This window comes from Stenella coeruleoalba, assembly GCF_951394435.1.
Source record: "Stenella coeruleoalba genome assembly, chromosome: 16".
In the NCBI taxonomy this organism is placed as follows: Eukaryota; Metazoa; Chordata; class Mammalia; order Artiodactyla; family Delphinidae; genus Stenella; species Stenella coeruleoalba.
Window position 1 is genome coordinate 40,213,458 of NC_137162.1, and position 7,183 is coordinate 40,220,640.

A 7,183-nucleotide genomic window follows, 5' to 3' on the forward strand; every position below is an offset into this window, starting at 1 on the left:
AAAACAGGGAGTCCAAACCCACCTGAACCTCACTTTAGGCAAGAAGCCCAAGACAGAAACAAAGGCTCCTTAAACTACACAAGGCGTTCTTGAGGCTAGAGTTTTTATACTGACTCAAAAGACCCACAGGAAGGTCTCTATCCCTGAGAAGTTCTGTTATACGACGCCTAGGCCTGGGATGAAGCGGAGCAAGGAGACAGGTTGACGCTTTCAGTCACAGTCAATCGTACGCAAAGGCAGAAGCTAAGGTGTGAGTCCACTCAATGTCTAATGCCACTACTGGTTATCACAAATAACTAGCTTCCAAAAACTAGGTTACTCATATTACTGAAGTAAGTTCATAATAGCGAAAATAAAGCGCCTTCCCCCACTTTCCACCCCTCCAGACCAAACCCCAGCCAGCCGCTAAAGAGCTGAGTCCACCTCCCCTGAGCACAAACAGAGAAGACGAGGCCCACTGATGTTTAAAGACTTACCAAAGGTCCTGCGGCCGTACATCTAGGGGGCCAGAGGCTGGTTCCGGGGACTCCGGATCGGAGCACCAGAAGGGCAGGAGGAGAAAGAAGAGGAGCGAAACGGCGACTAGAAAGCTGGTGTGGAGAGGAAGAGGAAAAGGCACGAGGATAAGCCGGATTGGCTGGGCCAGACCTCGCCTCCCTCCCCTTCCCAAGTCACAGGTCTTTTCATTGGTGGAATTTTCCCCCAGGCCATTTAAATTTGTCTTGATCACACCTCAAGCCAAATCAGGTTGTGGCCATTAACAGAGTGGAAAGTGAGAACTGAAAGAATTATGTAAACCATCCTCTTGACCTTTGCTGAGGCTGGGGTTGTCCTCCGCTGCTTCTGGAAAAGCTAGGGGTTGCTCCCTCTTTTGACAAAAAGAAGCTCCTTCACTGGGGTCCAGGGGTGAGCACACATTTCTAGGCTGCTTCTGGTCCCCCGCCCCCTGAGACCTCTCAGCTCTTCCTTCACACACACGCACACACAAAAAAACAAAACCAGAATAAACAAAGCCTGTGGTTTCTGTGCCTAAACGGACATTTAAAAACCGTTAAACTTATGAATAGCTTGTGGTCTTAAAAATGGCTGAAATTTGTGTTCCAGCAGCACGTATTTAAACATCTACTGTGGCCATAAGGCCTTTTATGTTTCTTTTTCTTTCTTTTTTGAAATGGATGAGCAGACACATAGTCCATCGCCCTGAAAGCTTTGTTCAGTGGCTGCCAGGTGACACGGGCCTATTGTAGAGGCAGGGAGAATATGCAGAAAGTTGTTTAAGTACCAAAAACAGAAAAAGAGTAAACCACTTGCTTAAGCTGATCTCTAGTATCTTCTAATTTTTGGACTCTAGTCTCTAAATAATTGAACTTTGATCTCATTTGAGGTGGGGAAAATACACACAGGTGGCCTAACTTCTAATTATTTCATTTCCAATGAAAGGCACAGGTGTCAAAGTCTTAACGACTGTGGTCCTTCATTTAGGGCTCTAAATCTTGTTTTTTTCTTTTAAGCAAAACACCAACTGCCCTGTTAATCCAACATGGAGTCTGTGGCTCCTTTTACCTTGCACTCTTACTTCTACTACTTCCTCTGGCTTCTCGGATTTGCTGTGGGCACTGCTGCTCTGAAAGTCTTTAATGTTCTCAAGGACGCTGGTTCTCAGCTTTAGCGGCTTTTCAGATCACGTGGGCCGCTCTAAAAACTACTGAGGCCCATGTCCCACCAAAGGAGTTTCTGATATAATTGGTATGGAGTGAAGCTCAGCCACTGGGAGTTTTTAAATCTCCCCAGGTGATTCCATTTGCTGCAAAATTCCAGAATGACTATTCCAGGATCTTTCTCCAGAGCTGACCTCGAATCAGCCATCTTTGACCTCTCATTCATGAATATTTGGTGATGAAATGTACAATGCAACTACATAGTAGGAGGGCATTGTCAACTTAGTAAACCTGTTGAGTGTGTTTTATCAATTACTGCATTTACTTTTAGTGTAGACTGGACTTGGTCCCGGCACAATGGAAATGGATGTGTATTACCATAGAGTGCAGAAGATGCCAGAACATTATCTGACAACTGCTTATTCAGTTATGCAAACAAATTAAAAGAAATGAAATAAGCATATCTAGAGAGAGCTATACCTATTTCTGACTCTAAATCTAAATAATATTAGAAAGTGAAAACCACGAGCGATTGTATATGAGAATACAAGTTTGTCTCTCTCCTGAGAATGAGTTATGACTTAAAATCAGATCTTTAATTTGGAATAATGATGCACCACATTAATCCAGATTTTACCAACTAAGACTTTGTAATTCTGAAATGGCCTAGATACTTCTTTCTGCATTCGGAGTGACTTGTTTTCTTTTTTCTTTCTTTCTTTCTTTTTTTTTTTAATCTGTGAATTTCTTAAAGCAAGAAGAATTCAGACTAAAAGCATTGTTTTCAAATGGTTTTAATAAAATGAGAATTCTGGGCTGAGCTATTCTTTTAGAGTACTTATTGGATAAACACTATTATAGCAATAGAAAACAAATTGAAAGAAAGAAAATTTAACAGGCAGCCATGATATCCCAACAAAGCACAGTACTTTCATAGTTGTTATCCTTGTATCTATAAGCAAGCAATTTAACAACAATTCCTCTAGGCAAAAATTTTCTTTCTGATAATGATACATTTTTATATAGATCTGATCTTCCATGGATTTAATTTTTTATTGACATGCTTCATTTTATCTATTAAACTTATACCTTAGTTTATAAGGGATACTACTCTTGGAAAAATCAAGAGTAAGACACATTTTTTAAAACAATGCCCCATAGCAAACCTCTCCCACTTCCTAAAAATTAGTGAGACTTTGCCATATTTAAAAATCTGCTTATTTTTGAACTTTGTTGCTTATTTTCTTCTACCTCCTTTTAATTCATGAATATATTTTATTGTAAAAAAAAATTAAAGGATATAGGTTGAAAGCCTTCCTTCAGGATTTCCTTCCCCTTCCCCAAACCCTTCCACTTGCCTAGTTGTAAATATTGTGTTTCAGATATATCCTTCTTGAATAAATGGGACAGTTCTATATTAATTGGCTTCAAATTCTTTTTTATCCACTAAATATGTCTTGGAGAGTTTTCAGAATGAAATATATGGATGCTTGCCACATTCTTCTATAAAGATTTTATACTCTTCTATGGAACACACGTTCCTGGGTTATTAATCATTTCCTTCCTGATTGATGATATGCTCCCAATTTTGCATTCTTCCAAACAATGAAATGCTGAACATTCGTATACATTCCTTTCTGCATATATACAAGTCTTCCTTAAACAAATCTTTCACTTAACAGTTGATGGATATTGCTAATTGCCTTTGAATATTCTCTGCCATATTACATTCCTACTATCAATGTTTGTGAGGGAATTCCTTGCATCTTTAATAGTGGTTGATGACACCAATCTTTAATTTTTAACAAGCAAATGGGTGAAAATAGTTCACATTGTTTTAGGTTGCTTTTCACAGTTTATTAATGAAATTGAGTTTATTTAGAGTATTTATTGTCCATTCATATTTCTTTTCTATCTTCATTGCAGAATTGAACTCTCTAATCTCTTTCATGGCTATTGGTCTCCACACCAGCATTCTAATTAAGACCAATCTCCTTGGCAGAATTTCTAAATTATTACCAGGAACCAATGCATCGTGGTTTACTAAAGCATCAAACTGTCTGATGATGTTTACCTTGATCTCACAATCCTGTGAATATGAGTGTTCCTTCTAGGAACTAGGAACTAGGCTGCCTGCATCAGAAATATTCAGGTGCTGGGGCTTCCCTGGTGGCACAGTGGTTAAGGATTCACCTGCCAGTACAGGGGACACAGGTTCAAGCCCTGGTCTGGGAAGATCTCACATGCCACGGAGCAACAAAGTCTGTGCACTACAACTACTGAGCCTGCACCCTAGAACCTGCGAGCCATAACTACAGAAGCCCACATGCTTACAGCCCATGCTCCGCAACAAGAGAAGCCAGCGCAATGAGCTTGTGCACCACAAGGAAGAGTAGCCCCCGCTCGCCACAACTAGAGAAAGCCCGTGCACAGCAACAAAGACCCAATGCAGCCAAAAAGAAATAAATTAAATAAATAAATAAATAAATATACATATATGAAATACTCAGCTTCTTATGTGAAATGTAAACTCCACAGTCCTTGAGTGACTCATGATAACTGGGAAGGAAGACATGAAATCTGCATTTCAAATAAATCTCACAGAAAATTCTGAAGAACAGTAAATTCATAAGGAATTAACTAGACATGTTTTGGACTTTTATTCATTTTTTTAAAAAGTAAAGTGGGGAATATGTTGGATTAAAGAGGACATAAATTCTTAAATTTCCATGGAAAAAATGACACAGATATTAAATTTAATGACACTCATAAGAGCTCTCCAAGTGGAAAAAACATTAGCAACTTAAAAATTTACATTTACTTAAAAATTATAATAGCTTGCTTCCTGCAAGAGCTGATCATGTAATTTCTATTTGTTCTTATAATTAATAGAAACATTCTAATCTCAAAGACAATCTTTCTGTTTTAAAAAACAGTTGTCTGTGTGGCATGCTAATTGCTAGCAGGATTTGCATCTATGGGAAAGAGGTCCTGGGAATGAAGGAAGGAGCATTGAGATCTGAATCCAAGCCTGTGATGGGATGACATGCTCTGTCTCAGACAGACACGAAAGGAGGGCTGCGGGACATCTGCCAAGCAGAGATGTCACTAAGGAACAAGAGCCAAAGGGAGAGGACAGGGGAGAGATGGTGAAGCAGGGGAAACCAAGAAACCCTCATTTAAAAAAAAAAGGGGGGGGGGCTTCCCTGGTGGTGCAGTGGTTGGGAGTCCGCCTGCCGATGCAGAGGACACGGGTTCGTGCCTCGGTCCGGGAAGATCCCACATGCCGCGGAGCGGCTGGGCCCGTGAGCCATGGCCGCTGAGCCTGCGTGTCCGGAGCCTGTGCTCCGCAATGGGAGAGGCCACAACAGTGAGAGGCCCACACACCGCAAAAGAAAAAAGAAAAAAAGAAAGCTGGGATGGGGCGAAAGAAGTAGTAAGGAAAACATTAAGAACACATCGAATGTATTTCTTTAAATTAATGGTAAATGGTTAATTTCCAGGTAAATAATTATACTTTTAAGCCCTTCATTGTGATTGATTTGTGTGATTATGACTAACATTTTGGTAAATTGTGATGTTCGTTTGCATTTCTGTTTCATTTCTTTGCTGACAATTTTGTACAAACCATTGCCAGCTGTATTTTTCTTATACAGATATTTTCACGTGATTATTCTAGAGATTAAAATTTTAAAAGTGGGAGCAAGCTTTTGAAACAAGAATGGCTTCTGATCAGTGATTTACTGTCATTGTTATCATAATCTTAATCTTCTTCATTTCTTAGCCCTTTTACTTTAAAATGGATTTTCCTATGACCCAGATGTAAGATGATAAATACCTGAATATATTAGATAGAAAATACAAGTTAACTGATTGTATTAATAAAGTGTCAAGTCACCAACTTTAAGGCATTATATGAACTGTAAGGAGGTTTTAATTGCTATAATCAGTATTTTAAAAAATAACTGACATTGATATCTTATAAACAATATGCTGATTCGTGTATCCATCTCATCTTTAAGCCTTTCTTATCTCCCTTCCACAGTAGGAAGCAATAGCTCCTTCATATGATATAGAATGTTAGAAGCGGGTTCTAGAATTTTGCCATGAAAACTAAAGGAGAAAAAAAAAGAGTTTATAATATCTCCTGCTTGTTTGAGGAAAATTGCAATGAAACAGTCATATTTTTCAGTGAAGGAGTCTTCTGGGTCAGGCTACACATATGCATATAAACTCAAGCAAGTTCACTGATTCTAATTTCATGCATTTATCACTTCACAGGTAAAAGGATATCTCCAAAACAGGTATTGATTCTGTTGTCATATTTTGAATTTCAATGATGTAAGTATGTTCAGTGATAACTTGGAGCTTCTAATTATAGGCTCCAATCTTGATTGTTATTTGGCCTTAGTTACTAAGTTTATAAAATAAATACTGCTAAATTGCCTTCAAATGCTTCTGAGTTAAAAGCATTTTAATGGATGCTGCATATTCCTGGATTTAAAGTCTAAACCTGAACTAGCTATTCTAAAAATTGTTAATTCCCGCTGTAATTTTTACTTTATAAAATCTCATACTAATTCCTATATTGCTGTGAAAGATAATTCTTTTGAACTAAAACCAAAGAGAGTGTTTATGGATAACATTTTGCTATATAATAAAGAAAAGATGATATGAAGTATAACTATAATGAATTCTTTTCGGACTACCCTATTTTGCTAAATTAAAGAATAAAGATCAGGGGGCTTCCCTGGTGGCGCAGTGGTTGAGAGTCCGCCTGCTGATGCAGGGCACACGGGTTCGTGCCTCGGTCCAGGAAGATCCCACATGCCACGGAGTGGCTGGGCCCATGAGCCATGGCTGCTGAGCCTGCACGTCTGGACCCTGTGCTCCACAGCAGGAGAGGCCACAACAATGAGAGGCCAGCGTACCAAAAAAAAAAAAAAAAAAAAAAAAGAATAAAAATCAGAACTTAGAGGAACATGCTAAGGTGATAAATTTCTTGGAGAGTCCTATGTGGTTTAGCAGAAAGAGCATGGGCTTTGGTGTTACAGAGACCTAGGTTCAAATTTTGGCTCTATTTATGGTACATTCTCCTTTTAGCAGCTATAAAAAAGGAGGAAAAGAACCTTTCTTGCGTGATTATTGTTCAGAATACATAGGAATGTAATAATATATATGAAAACATGATCCTTGCTAATGGCTAATGTTTATTTAAAGACTACTACATGACAAGTACTATACTAAGGGTTTTTGATGGATTAGCTCTTCCAAACTAATCTTCAGCGTAAGTATGATCATTATTATGCTCTTTTTACGTAACTTTCCCAAGATCAGACAGCTAGTCAGTGGGAAACGGAAGTTCAGTCGGTAATCTAAGCTCTGGACCTTGACCAGCCTTTCTCATCTGATAGAGTCAAGTGGATGAGCATTTCAAGGCTCTAGACGAGAATCTGAATCCAGATTTATCACAGACTAGCTTTGGGCCTGAGGCAAGTTACTGAAACTCTCTACACTTAATTTTC

At 38.8% G+C, this 7,183-nt stretch overlaps 1 long non-coding RNA gene across 2 annotated transcripts in view; it reads right to left on the bottom strand.

Annotated features, from left to right (window-relative positions):
* The window catches only part of LOC307175074, a 71,577-nt gene extending 70,976 nt beyond the window's left edge, over positions 1-601 (bottom strand). For both annotated transcript variants that reach the window (XR_013824244.1, XR_013824245.1), the window contains exon 1: positions 477-601. This is a non-coding gene — a long non-coding RNA (uncharacterized lncRNA). The remainder of the gene's footprint in view (positions 1-476) is intronic.
* Between the last annotated feature and the right edge of the window lie 6,582 nt (positions 602-7,183).